This window comes from Tyto alba, unplaced genomic scaffold, assembly GCF_018691265.1.
Source record: "Tyto alba isolate M040663 unplaced genomic scaffold, T.alba_DEE_v4.0 Super-Scaffold_14, whole genome shotgun sequence".
In the NCBI taxonomy this organism is placed as follows: domain Eukaryota; kingdom Metazoa; phylum Chordata; class Aves; order Strigiformes; family Tytonidae; genus Tyto; species Tyto alba.
The window spans coordinates 2,877,671-2,891,641 of record NW_024881276.1 but is presented as its reverse complement, the minus strand read 5'-3'; the positions used below and the strand labels follow the sequence as shown (position 1 = coordinate 2,891,641).

Below are 13,971 nucleotides of genomic sequence, written 5' to 3'. Positions count from 1 at the left end.
AAATTGACAACAGAATGTAAAACTGATGCAGTTTAAAGCATGCAACAGGAGAACAAGCAATGCAATCTTGTGTCCAGTGCAGATTCCTACAGCCTAACTTCTGCTGAAGTTCACCAGCGCAGGAGCTCCTCTTGACAAGGTACCAGTGGTGGCTTATAGCCAGCCAAGGGACACTAGATAGCAATTTCTGGCTGAGGCTGGTACAAAACGAATGTGATTGCAACTGCGTGCTGGTATATTGAGACTTGTCCTCGTTTAGACAACCTCTCTTACGAGAATGAACGCTCTTGAACTGAAATATATTAGTTATGAGAAAATTAGCGATGGCAGAGGTGAAACAGGACCACGGGCAGCGTTAACACGAGCCATACATATTTAAAACTTACTTCCTTAGTTTATGTGAACACATCATTTGTATTAGGAGTCTCCAAACAAGACGTGATCAAGTCCTTTCAAGTTCCATTACTTCCAGGAAATGGAGAAACAAAAACCACTTCACCTTGCGAATCACACACATCAAATTGTCTCCTGTAGGTTGGTTCCTTCTGCCTTTTTAACCTGAGTCAGCCCTTGCACTGAGTGCATTTAGACGACAAGGCTACACCCATCCACACCTGCCATCACTGCGGTACCACGTCACACAGCCACCCGAGGTCAAGAATCGTCTGAGCTGCACGTTGCTGAAGGCTGGGAGAGCAAATCCCCCAGTACGGATGCTCCTTTCGCACTTCTGCCCAGGGACCTGCCTTGGGCTTATCCGAGTTCCCTTTTTTCAGCAGTGGCCCTAAGCAGCTCTTTAAAGGGGAGTAAGAGTGGGCCACATACATGTGATGCTTCCCCCCAAGCTTTTCCAACCACCAACTGTTTTCAGTTCAGACAACTTGATGTGGTTTGTCAGTCTGGTAACCCCAATGGATTTCTCTCCTGAGTACTTACTCAGTCTCCCCCTGAAACTCGTGTAAAATTCTGGTTCCCACTAAGTCTACTAACCACTGCGTGAAGAACAACCCCTTTCTGTTTGTTTTCAACCTGGCTATGGAGCCACGTGGACCCTCAATCTCACCCAGTACAGCTGCTCTATATTCTTGCACTAGACGTTTGGTTTGTGAGAGAAAATCTGCAGCTCATACCTAATTTTACCATGAAGTGCGTGGAAAAGAGCCGGCTGCTTCAAACGGGATTCTCAGCAGCCATCTGGCCCACAGTGTTATCGAAACAAACTGATAGGAAAAGCTGGAAGGGAGGGTGTTTCATAAAAACACGGACTTTTCAGGCTAAGGCCTCTAAGGCCCCAGGGAAACATCTACGTCGGGTGAGGATTCATAGCCCTCACGCTTTTCTCTCTCACCATCTCCGTCATTCCTTTCCAAGCTGCAACAGGCATCAGTTTTGTTTGCCACGCTGCAAGAGGAGGAGCGATTTGGCAGCATCCCTGGAGATGGGATACTAGTTCGGGATGAAGGAAACATTCAAATCCTGCCTTAACCTTCCACATCTCTTGTCTCCCAAGGAGAGTGCTCCAGCCACCCAGCAGCAGATGATTTTAGTGGCAAAATCCACTCATTTAGGCACCGTGGCGGGGGGAACTCCTAAAAAATTGACACCTGGTGATTGCAGGCGGCTGCTCTGGGCCTTCCCCACCCGAGGGATGGGGAGACAGAACTCCAGAGCCTCTTCCAAAAGCTGCTTCTGTGTTTCATGCTAAGCACCTTGGGCAAGTGCTCCCACCACTAAAAATTCCCGAGTCTTAGGCACGAGAGAGACACAGAGATGCAGATACGTGCCAGGGTGGGTTCAGTCCCTGCCATTCACAGGAGCAGAATCTCAGGTGTTCGCTGTCCACCTGTCAATATGCAGTGCTACTTGAGGTGCTCCAGGGCACCCAGCCCAGCCTCCCCGCCGTCTCTGCAGAGAGAGTGTCTGCCCTAACACCCGAGACAGGATTGCCAGGCTTTGGGCAGACGTGGCTGGTACCCACTGAAATGTTTCAAATGGTGTTCAACGCCTGGGTGTGGGCAGCCGAGCCGAGCCCACCTCCACCTTCCCCCGAGTCAGTGGAAACTTCACAGTCGATGTTGGACACCGTCAGATCAGGCACAGGATCTGAGCTCTGCACGTTGCCTAAATACGTGAATTCTCCTTTAAACGCTCTTGGGGAACCTGTATTCTTCCACAGAGCAAGACCTTGTTGGCTGCCACATCTCATATTGAGGGTGCAGGGCAGGCGTCCTGCCGTGCTGATGGACTTTCTCCTCTACGTGGTGTCGCTCTGTAAATGAAAGAAACGTGGAAAGCACTTTCTACCTGATGTGATTACGTTTAGGAGTCACAGGCTGGTGTGGCCAAGAAACTCATGACACTGCTTCAATTTTTTCCCTACTCCGATCGCAAGAAGTTTCCTATTGTATTAATAAACTATATATCTTTAAAGTGAGTGCTTAGAGTAGATTTAGATCCTAACGGTCAGCGCTCAGCAGAAGAGCATTATTTTTCTCTAGGGGATAGACCCACCAAACACGCATGAGGTGACATCCTCATGGAAGTTTTGTTCTAATAAATTACCAGACTTTAGCTACGTATATATAAAGGACGGATTTTGTTACTAACTGGAGATTGATCCTGCCTGTGAAGGATGTGAGCTTTTCTGTGTCTGAATTTGCTGTTTGTTCTTACTTCAGAGCTCACAGATTGATCTGGTCTCTCTGAGCCATGGAGAAGATTTGAGCCAGGCACTTCTGGTCAGACATGTTCCAGAGCTACGTATCTTTTAATAGTCACAAACCCCACATCTCCTGCAGAATATATCAAATGATCTAGTTTTAGGTAGTCCTGCAAGGAGCAGGGAGTTGGAGTTGAGGACGCTTACGGGTCCCTTCCAACTTGAAGTATTTTATGATTTTCATTACAAATAAAGCATTTGATACGTTAAGCATTTTTCCTTGATTATGAACCAACTTGTATTTCTGCTGATGTCTTTCTTCTTCACAAGTTGCTGGAAATAGCTTGAACAAACAGGAGGTGGTTTGCTTGGATCGTTTACTTTGAATATTTGGCATTTGTAATTTACACTGGGTGATCCTTACCTTAGATCAATACTCAGACATTTCTCCTTCTTGATTAGATTATAAAATTTAAGGAGAGAAAAAAAAGGACAAATAGATAATAATAACTGCTTACATTAATATTGCATTACACGTTACCCCCAAACTCAGACATTAACAAATCCAATGTCATTGACAAGCCACAAACAGTTTTAAGAGGCGCATAGACATTGTCAAATGCAAGCTGAGTGTAATCAAATTTTTTCCAAGTGCCTTTATTGTAGCATCCAGGCAGATCTAGCCTATACTGATGTGGTGTGTCTAAAAAAATAGCATTATTTGTATACACAATTGAGTTTTTTGTAAGCCACAGGGACACAAAATTGTAAAAGTCTCTTTTTTCCTCCCTCTTTCCCTTTCACCTAAAAATTACACTAATTCAGTATATTTCTGCAGAAACTTTACTTAAGATTTTCCTTAAGTACCTTTTTGAATAAGGGCCAAAAATCATAAAATTAAGAATTTAGGACTACAGAAATCAAATTAATAAGCTAGTGTACCTGGGGGAGCATATAAGAAACTACCATAAAATAATAACAGCAGTAATGCTCACATCTGCCATACGCATATAAGAATCTGGGGGGGAGTGTGGGGCGGGGGGGGGGGAGGGCCTTGGTGCACGTGTGTGTGTGTTTGTGTTTATATTTACAGCCTCTCTTGGAAAGGTATATTCCACAAGATTAGTAAAGCATCCATGAAAATTACTTGTAGAAGCCCCAATAGAGGCCATACAGAAGACACTCATATTAATAGCTGTCAGTGATAAGTTCATGCATTAGGTACACCCTCTCTCACATCATGTGCATCTGATGGCAACTGCTTGCAGGTCTGAACACCCAAGGTGTGATGAATTTTTGGGGAGATACTTGCTGGTACAAAGGCACCACACGAAGGGATCTTCACAAATCTGTGGAGCTAGCCCTCCCTTCTTCCCGGGCTCAGCTCTGCTCCCGATATCTCTACCTCCTCCCCCAGGGGTGCAGGGGCAGGGAATGGGGGGTGCAGTCAGCTCTGCCACTTTCTTCATCTTCGGTGAGGGGAGTGTCCAGAACTTGTTCCTCCTGCTCCATCGTGGTCCCCCTCTCACAGCAGAAAGTCCTCCACAAACTTTCTCCAACATGAATTCCTCCCATGGGCCGCAGCGTTCTCCACAGTGCTCCGTCATGGGTCACTAACTTTCTTCAACTGGATTCCCTCCCACGGCTGCAGCCCTTCCCGAGCTGCTCCAGCGTGGGACTCCCCCGCATGCTGCAATCCTCCCAGTGCTGAATTACAGCAGCAGGGGCTGCTTCTTCCCATGAGACCCCGGCCTTCTTCAGGCACGGTCACCTTTATCATCTATGTGAAACACAGGCCATAACTCAGTGTCTGCTCCACTGTAGATCTCCATGGGTGGCAGGGGGGCCACCCTGCCGTCTCCCCACAGGATACAGGGGGGTCTCTGCTCCGGCACACCTCCCCCCTCCTTTCTTCCTCCGTCCCTCCACTGACCTTGGTGTTCACGCAGCTGCAGCAACTCCTCCTCCCCAGTCCCACTGCTCCTCACCACGTTCCTTCTTAAATACGTTATCGCAGAGGCGCAGCTGATGGGCTCAATTTCCCAAACAGAAGTGGAGCTGACTTGGAGCTGGGGGAGCTTCGAGAAGCTTCTCACAGGGGGTTGCCCCTACAGCCCCCTCCCTTGCTACCAAAAATCCTCACCACTCACTCAGACCCAGGACAGCCTCTTACAGGGAAACTTCTTAGGACCTCTGTTACTCATAATTTATATATAAACACTTTCAGGGTCCTGATCCAGAGTCCACTGAAACACTGAAAATGTCCATTTCCTTTGCTGAGTTTGCCTCATTTTTTCGCTAAGTTCATGTATTAGTTCAAGTCCAGCTCAGCCATTCAACTGTATGTTGGCAAGCCCCAGTTTTATAAAGCTTGTTCACAGCTTCCAAAATTAACTTCCTAGCTAAAAATGGTAAGACCTTCAAATAGTCACAGCATGGAGTGTTTGCCTTTTGGTTTTTGGAGCCTACAGATCCAAATGTACTTACACTCCAGCTTTAAATTGTTCCTACATCCCTAAGACTTAAAAATTCATTTTGCTTTTGTTAATAAAAACAGGGTCTGTTGCATAGACACTTGTTCTAAGGATCTAAGGCTTTAAGAAAGACATATTTAATGAAAGCACAAGGGTTAGCTTGTGTTTACTTGTGGTTAACTTGTGTTAACTATGCTAAATAAGGCTGAGCCAAAGATCTGGAGGAAATAGTATCACTGAACAGTAGATTTGGCAAAAACTGATTTTCTAAGGGGTGAGAATATTTGCCAAGTCACATCAACTCTTACAGACTGTTTTAGCCAACAAAAATGAAGAAGAAATGTCAAAAATGTCAAAACACTTCTCAACATTTTTTGAGTGAAATGTTTTATTCCAGCTTGGATGATACCCCTTGTATCCTCATTTTCCAAATAAGACACTGAAATTTTCTATTTGGAAAGGCACTTTTTGCTTACAAATTGAACTGAGCTTCAGAAAGGAGGCATTAGAAAGGATTACATAACCAGATAATTAAAGACAAGGAATTGCCTCAAACCAGCTGGTCTTGGCATTGTTTTTTAAACCCCAAATCCTCAAATCCATTGTAACTAGTTGAGAGGAAACCCATAGCTTCTTAGCTGTGAGGAGATGGCTTAGTAGTTTGAAATGATTAGGAAGGACTTGTCTTCCTAAATTTGACTGCCAGTTTTGACATTTCCTCAATGACCTTGAGTACATCACTCAACGTTCTATGCTTCAGCTTCCTCGTCTATCTATTTGGATTTTACTAGGATTGTATTGAAATCATCTCATGTCAAGAATATTCATTTACCAGTATGGATTGTCATTTACTTATCAGTTTATCTGTGACAAGGCTGTCCTGTAATGTCATTGTCATCTTATTAACTGGGAAAGTAGAGCTTCAGGTGTATTTTTATCCCACTATGGATTATAGGAGTTTGGTTGGCGTGGTTATTTCCATTCCTCTAAGTAATCAAGTGATTTTTCTATCGTGTTTGAATGCACTTCTAAACTATTCCAGCTCATATTTGCCCCTAGGTAGCATTTCCTTCCAAAATAATTGTATTGAACTGCAGAAAATAATAAAGAAAAACATCATCGTACGCATGGTGCCGCACAAGATTCCTGCCCTGATGGGGGAAGGTTACTCACACAACCTACTGCATGCTCATGCTTTTTGCTTTCCTCACAAAGAAATTAAATGGGGTTCTACACCCGAGCTTTAACCATCAGTAAAATACCAACCCGCTGGCACAGGCCATTACCAGCAAGGCGAAGCGGCTCACACAGAAGCCAGTTGTTGTGCCTAACCTGCGCGCTGGGACGACTCCGAAGTTTTACAGTATCAATTACCGGGACTAAGCTGTTGGGAAGGTATTTGCACAGAGCGAGTTTCCAAATTCCCTTTCTCTTTGCATCCCGCTCGGTGGCCCCTGGCAGCCCACGGGCCGCCGGGTGACACCGGGACGGGGACGACACGAGGCCTCTGCTCCCAGGGGACCCGCCTGGGATGCAGCATGGCCGCGGGGAGCAGCAGCAGCCCCAGGCAGTGCAGTTTCTCGAGCATTTGCTGACCCAAACTGTCCCTCTTCTGGCGACAAGCAAGGAGCAAAAACGTTAGACAATTCCCGGCACCCATGAGTTTCATTCTGTAGCAAATGGAAGCACTTTGCTCCTAAACTGTAAGAACCTGAACAAATGCATTTTTCTAACTTACGCACAGATCGTTTTCCACAATGCTCCTAAACTGTAAGAACCTGAGCAAATGCATTTATGTAACTTACGCATGGATTGTTAATGCAAATGACCTCTGGCCACATTCGCACTGTTCCTAGGATCAGGAAAATCCTCCGGCTCTGCCTTGCCGGGCTCTGCCTCAATTCCTGAATAAAACAGCCCAGGGACTATTCCCTCTCACATCTCCACCATTAAGCTCTCCCCAAGCCAAGTCCAAACTGCCTTACGGGAGCAGTGGGGTGCCCAGGAGAACACTTGGCTGCCGCGGCCAAAACCCAAACCCGGCCCCTTGCTGAGGCTCCAGCCCCCCGTACAGCTGCTGAAGCATCTCTGGGGGGTCACCAACGAATTTACCTGTGTCGTGGTTTGGGCCTGGTCGGCAGCCAACCACAACGCAGCAGCTCTCCCTCCCTTCCCCTCCGGCAATGAGAAGGGACAGAGAGCCAGGCTTGGGGTTCAAGATAGGACTGGGATGGGGGAAAATCCCCTTTTATGATCACGAGCAAGAGGCAGACTCGTTAGGGGAAGAAAAAAAGAACATACATTTATTACAGATACTAACAACACATAACAGAGCAGGACAGTGAGAAGCATTGCCACATCTTGAGAACACCTTCCCCCCACCCCTCCCTTCTTCCCGGGCTCAGCTCTGCTCCCGATATCTCTACCTCCTCCCCCAGGGGCGCAGGGGCAGGGAATGGGGGGTGCAGGCAGCGCTGCCACTTCCCTTATCTTCGGTGAGTTTCCGGAATTTGTTCCCCCTGCTCCATCGTGGTCCCCCTCTCACAGGAGACAGTCCTCCACAAACTTTCTCCAACACGAGTCCCTCCCACGGGCCGCAGCGTTCCCCACACTGCTCCGTCATGGGTCACTAACTTCCTCCGACTGGATTCCCTCCCACGGCTGCAGCCCTTCCCGAGCTGCTCCGGCGTGGGACTCCCCCGCATGCTGCAATCCTCCCAGCGCTGAATTACAGCAGCGGGGCTGCCTTTTCCCATGAGACCCCGGCCTTCTTCGGGCACAGAACCTTGATCATTCAGGCAAAAAACACAGGCCATAAATCAGTGTCTGCTCCACCGCAGATCTCCATGGGTGGCAGGGGGGGCCGCCCTGCCGTCTCCCCACAGGATACAGGGGGGTCTCTGCTCCGGCACACCTCCCCCCTCCTTTCTTCCTCCGTTCCTCCACTGACCTTGGTGTTCACGCAGCTGCAGCAACTCCTCCTCACCAGTCCCACTGCTCCTCACCACGTCCCTTCTTAAATATGTTATCGCGGAGGCGCAGCTGATGGGCTCAGTTTTGGTGCAGAGGTGGAGCTGACGTGGAGCTGGGGGAGCTTCGAGAAGCTTCTCACAGGGGGTCGCCCCTAGAGCCCCCTCCCCTGCCACCAAAAAACTCCACCACTCACCCAACCCAGGACAGCCTGTGAGGGAAAAGCAGAGTAACACCGCTACCATCCCGCGGACGGGACGCTGACGCTGGCAAGAGGGAAATTACTTGCCCAAGGTGGCAGCAGTTGCCTGTGGGAGAGGTGGGCAGAGGGCCAGGGCCCGGCCTGGCCACCCGAGAGCTTTTATCACGAAACTGTCGTCTGAAAATGAAGAGCCCCCGGTAGGCATCCTACAGCCTCTCCGGAGGATCAGTGAGCACTGCAACACTCCAAAAGCATGAAGGGGTAAATCTGCAGGTGGTGTGAATTGAATTAAGCTATGGCAATGAGCACTAGGAGAGGGTCTGACCACGAACACACACGCTCAACCAAGGGGAAACCCGGGTCACCTGTGGGACGTCACTTCTCTTTACAGAAAGCAGCGTGGCTACTAGAGACTAGGGTGTAAGAGCTGATTTCACAGCTCCAGGACCATCTGCTTCATCTTTTCCAGTTTGTGATGGCAAGCAACAAACGGAAAAAAACTTCTTCCAAGCAGAAGTACATATATGTTTTTTAGGAGGTTATTTGTTAAATACTTTAAATTAGAAACTGAGTTTGGTTCAGCGTAATGTTATATGTAGCTTCACGGTTTTTATTCAAATCCAGTGAAGGTACCTCACAAAGGTTTAACTTTAACAGGACTCCAGTCCAGGCTTACCTGCTTTGCTGAACAGAAGTGGGTTTCATCATCCAGCTAAAGGTAAGCAAATACTTAGTTCCTTGATTTCTTCCTGGAAAAGAGGTCAGAAAAAGCATGACCTTCTTTCTCAATCCCAATCAGTTCCGATTGTATTATTCTTTCTACCAGGGCTAGTTCCAGATTTTTCTGTCCCTTGATGAAACATTTACAGAAGATCTTCTATCATCTCATCCTCTTACAGAAATAAAAGATGTGTTTAGAATGAAAATCTGTAAATTTGACTAGCCATTGTTACATTAATTACTCTACCTTACAGTGCAAGAATCTTCTTTCTGGAAGGGGGAATTGTCGTGGTTTGAGCCCCACCACTCACTCAAACCCAGGACAGGATTATGCCCAGTTTTCCAAACTAGTAATGTGTATTTTTAACGGGGCATTGTATTTTTTGACAAGGGCTTTGTTTTCTAAGGTGATACCCTCTGCAATAGTCATACAAGCTTAGTTTCAAAACCACAAACTCAGTTCCTGTTGAAATCTACAGCAAAATTACCATTGAATTCTCTGCTAAATTTCAGCACCTGCCTCCTTTCACTGCATGCCAGCATGGACAGCTTTCCATTCAAATACTTAAACTGTGTTTACAACCTCCCATATTTTTTCTGAAGATACCACAGAAGACTGAGTATTAGTTTATGTGCTTCGGCTTTTTTTTTTTGAGTCCCTATCACCGTACACTGGGCATTTGCAGGGTTCCTGTTTGTCCCTGCTAGGTACCACCAGGTCTGCACGTATGATTGCTGTGTTCTGCTTGCTATTATGGTGTCCAGGTGTTGTTTTTAACATAAAAAGACCTCGATTTTAAGTAGACTAGAGGAAAGCATTTTGATCAAAGGACCGAGTTTTGCAGAGCTTGCTAATTCGAAGCATGAAGTAGCCCTGATCTTCAGAGACTCCAGTTCCTATGAAGGGACATCTCCCAGAAGCAAAACTCCCATCACTGCTTGTGGCCCGGTGCCAGGCCAAATCCCAAAGAATTCCGTGGAAGCTCATCGCCATCGGCCCTAAGGTTTGTCGTCCACTGCCTTGACGATGTGGATGAACGAACTATCGGAGATGCCCAAGGAAACATTCACACAGTTGCTGCTGCAGAATGGCAAAAGCAGGACACGTTAACACCCACGCCGCCACTGCTGTGCACTACACAACCCAGCAGGGAAGAATCTTAAGCAAGAGGGATTTTTCTTTGGACATTTTATTTGCCTCAGGCTGGCTTAAAGAACATTTTTCTCAGAGCACATGCATTTTTTTAAAAAAAAAAATGGCCATTAGCAGAGCAGTGCCTCTGCAAGAAAAACATTTGGTAAGGAAAAAAAACACCTGAAAGTTTGTTTTCTTCAGAAATTCTGTGTTCTCCAGCACCAATGCTGATTTTCTTATTGGCCTTGAGGAGGCACGGCTATAGGCATTTTAGCTGGTCAGCGAAACCAAGTAAGACTGCCAGGTACTTGAAATGCCTGTGCATCTTTTCCATTACACCAAGATGAACGCTGCTCTCTGCTATAAACGCAGGGTCTGGTCACGTTCCCATCAAAGTCAGAGGCAAATTTCCCATTGACTTTAACAGCGCAACACAGAGCCTTTACAAAACAGACAGGGCACCTTTGTGTTTCCTACTGAACGTGAAAAAGAAAAGCCTGAGTACCAAAGGCTTTGATCAAAAAGAAAACAAACACATCTTATGGGCTTTTTAATAACTTTTTCCCCAATAAAAAGACTAAAGTTGGCCTGAAATTATTATACTTGTTTGAACAGAAAGCATATTTTCTTCCTAGCTAGACATTATATCATTCAATCTATGAACACAGAGATGTAATATAAAATAATAAAGAGGAAATACAACATAAAGAAAGATTTAGACATATTAAATTGCTTAATGAAAACACAAGAGAAAAGGAGCGAGTAGAAAATATGGTTTCCTTTATTGAGAAAAATTCCTTTTCAAATGCTTAATCAATAATAAGGTTCATATTTCCTGACTTGAGATATTTTCTACATTTATTTTTTAAGAAAATTATTAAATATCTGTAATGAATATAGATTGTAATTTTTCTGCAGCCTGGCCTGGCAGCATCCTGGATAGATTGTTCTCTGCTTACTCTGTTTCCCTTCTGCAGCTGACTGTTCCAAACAGCGTGTTTCATAATTTCATGTCAGATCATTCTTGTCACTGAATTCTAGCCCGTAAATGTAAATATATATATATATATAATATATGTAAATATGTATCATGTTTCTGGTAGTCTGGAGATGAGTCAAATTAACACGGAACATTTGTTATCACCTAACATTTTTATGTTCTTTTACTGCAGACCAGATTGAGGCTATAAGAGGCTAGTGTAGTCAAACTGCCAGTCATCCTGTTTCCATATTCTTTGACTCAAATTCCCTGTCCACAGGCTATTAAATACCTGGACTCTCGTGACCAGGATGCAAGAATGTAAGACTTCCATCAGTGCGTAAGGCCTTCAACCCCCCTACTCCACCATCTTCTGCCCGAGTATCCATGGTACAATATGTTCTGAAACTTCTTACTCCGGGGGGGTGGAATATCTGAATTATCACTTAAAGTAGCTGCCACCCCTGGGAAGCTGTGGAGCACTCATCTTCTCTCAGGATCCTGCAGGAGCTTTACATTTCATGCTCGGCACGGGCAGCTTTCTCCCAGAACAGGACTGCAAACAACCAGCGCCAGCACGGCGTATTTGGGTAAGACCCAAACCTTTGCATGTAGTTCCCAAAGGAGGGGGTGGGGGGGAAGGCATGGCAAATACGTAAGATGACTTTAACTGTGGTATCAGCAGCTTTGGAGACTCTGTGGCGCTGGCAGACTCGTAAGATGCAGGTTCTGTGACGCAGGGAGCTATGGAGGTCACCGAGAGGGAACAGAAAATTCCCAGTGCCTGGAGAAGCTGGGAGGGAGAAGGAGGCCCAAGGTATCTGCAGGGATGGTGCAAGGAAAGAGCAAGAGGTGGGTGTGTAGATAGGCAGCAGTCAGGCATGCCGGGAGGAAAGAAGTAAGCAAGGAGTAACCTCTGAGGAAGAGGTGTTGGGCACAGAGCGGGAGAAGTGCAGGTGGCTCTCGGCCATATGAAGATGTCACAGTCTGATCACGCCTGGACTAGCCTAATTCTTCTCTGTTCTATGGTCTGACGTCAAGACAACAATCCAGCTCTTACATATAGGTGAGAACTGCTGGTTTGGACAGTAGGTATCCAAAAAAAAAATGAGTCCAGGGCCAGCAGACACAACAGAGAACTTATGGAAGATGGTGGTCCTTCTTGCTTGACATCTGATTGCCATCTGGAGGCTTCCGGCATGGCATCATGGCTTAGGCTGTACTTATTCTTTGTCAGCTGGTCCCAAATTTAAAAAAGAAAAAAGGCTTCTATGGTGATAACAGCTTCCACGGGGTGTGTGACCTGCAAATAGCCGGACCTCCACATTCCCTCACCCCCCGAACACTGGGGATATAAACCCACCACTCCCCTGAACAGTACCCCGCGAGTGCCTCTTGAGACATCAATAAAAATTAGTGAGTATCAGCTGAGGTTCCTTACACTGCACTCGAGAAATAAGGGGTGGGAAAATCACAGTGTGGAGAACGTGGAGCCTGGTTTGAGCTGCAGGCGTGGCCGAGCAGCAGGGAGGTCGGGGGGGCTGGAGCCCCCCCACGCACTGCCCAGGCCACGCGGCACCGGCTGCGGGGGAAAAGCAGCTCCTGGAGACGCTTCGGACGGTCACACTGGGGTGAGGGAAGTCACAGAAGGGGGCCAGGCAGACAGAGAGTAATCCGCCAAAGAACACTGAAGTAACCTTATTTACATATCTGAGCTAAATTTGGCTAGTTTCTAAGGAGCATCACTACAGGCAGTATGCACGTATCACCTGGAGCATCATCTCCTTCCATTCTAAACCTCTAATGATGGTTTATAAACAGAAATGCGGTCAAGCTAGAAATAAGCTGTCACACAAAATGCTGACATCTCTAAATACCAAGAGTATCCGAGAGATTTTTTTTTTTTTTTCCTCATTAAAAATACTGCATTTGTTTTTCTCAGAGAAAGTAGAAGCCATTAGAAAAATCAACATTACGCTACCTAATCTTTCTCATTTTCATTTTTAATTCCCCCAGCATGGGGCTGGGATAGCTCCGCTCCTTTGCACTGAGTGCCATGACAACCAACAGACCCATCAGGTATCTGCATAGCCATTCTGCTTGTTACCTGGGGAAAAATGTACACACCAAACGCTCAAACTCTTTATAAACCTATTAAATATAAATAACTAATCTGATTTGACCTAGATAGCTGAATGTAATGTATCATAACATCCCAATATAAAAAAAAAAAAAAAAAAAACAACCCTAAGTGTAAAAGCATTTATATACATTACAGAGACTAAGTAAAGTTGCTACAATGAGACATCAGGTGTATTATGTTTTACGAGAAGCTTTCCTTAAACAAAATGCTTTCAAAGTGAAAAATCTGAGTACAGCATTCAAGACCTGAGGTACTAATTCTATGCTGTAAGTACAAACTCCTATGAATGGTGTAGTTAAAGCACTTCGAACGTGTGTACTTTCATAAATTATATACATCGCAAATCTGGATAATTAGTACTGCCAAAGAAAAATGTATTTTAAGTTGCCCATAGAGCTCTAGCTTGTGCACCTTATTGGAACCTAAAGCACACAGGTAAAATACCATAGGTTTTAGCAGTCTCCATCTATGAAACAAGCTGTTGTTACAATACACGTTCAAACACAGATAAGCAAAATAAAGATATCTGAATTTCTTGCCACGATCCATTACACAAACACCAATTATGAATAAGTATATCCAACTCAGCTGCCAGTCTTGCGTTTCCTTCATCGTGTAGTTAATCAATATACACTAGAAATTTTATGTGATACTGTCATGGTTTGAGCCCAGAGGGCAACTGAGCACCA

The 13,971-nt window shown here is 45.7% G+C and overlaps 1 long non-coding RNA gene across 1 annotated transcript in view; it reads right to left on the bottom strand.

Annotated features, from left to right (window-relative positions):
- Nucleotides 1-2,169: 2,169 nt before the first annotated feature.
- LOC116962550 overlaps nt 2,170-13,971 on the bottom strand; it is a 35,161-nt gene continuing 23,359 nt past the window's right edge. The window contains exons 4-5 of the long non-coding RNA XR_004407645.2: nt 8,982-9,054; nt 2,170-2,269 (exon numbers count right to left, since the gene is read on the bottom strand). This is a non-coding gene — a long non-coding RNA (uncharacterized LOC116962550). The remainder of the gene's footprint in view (nt 2,270-8,981; nt 9,055-13,971) is intronic.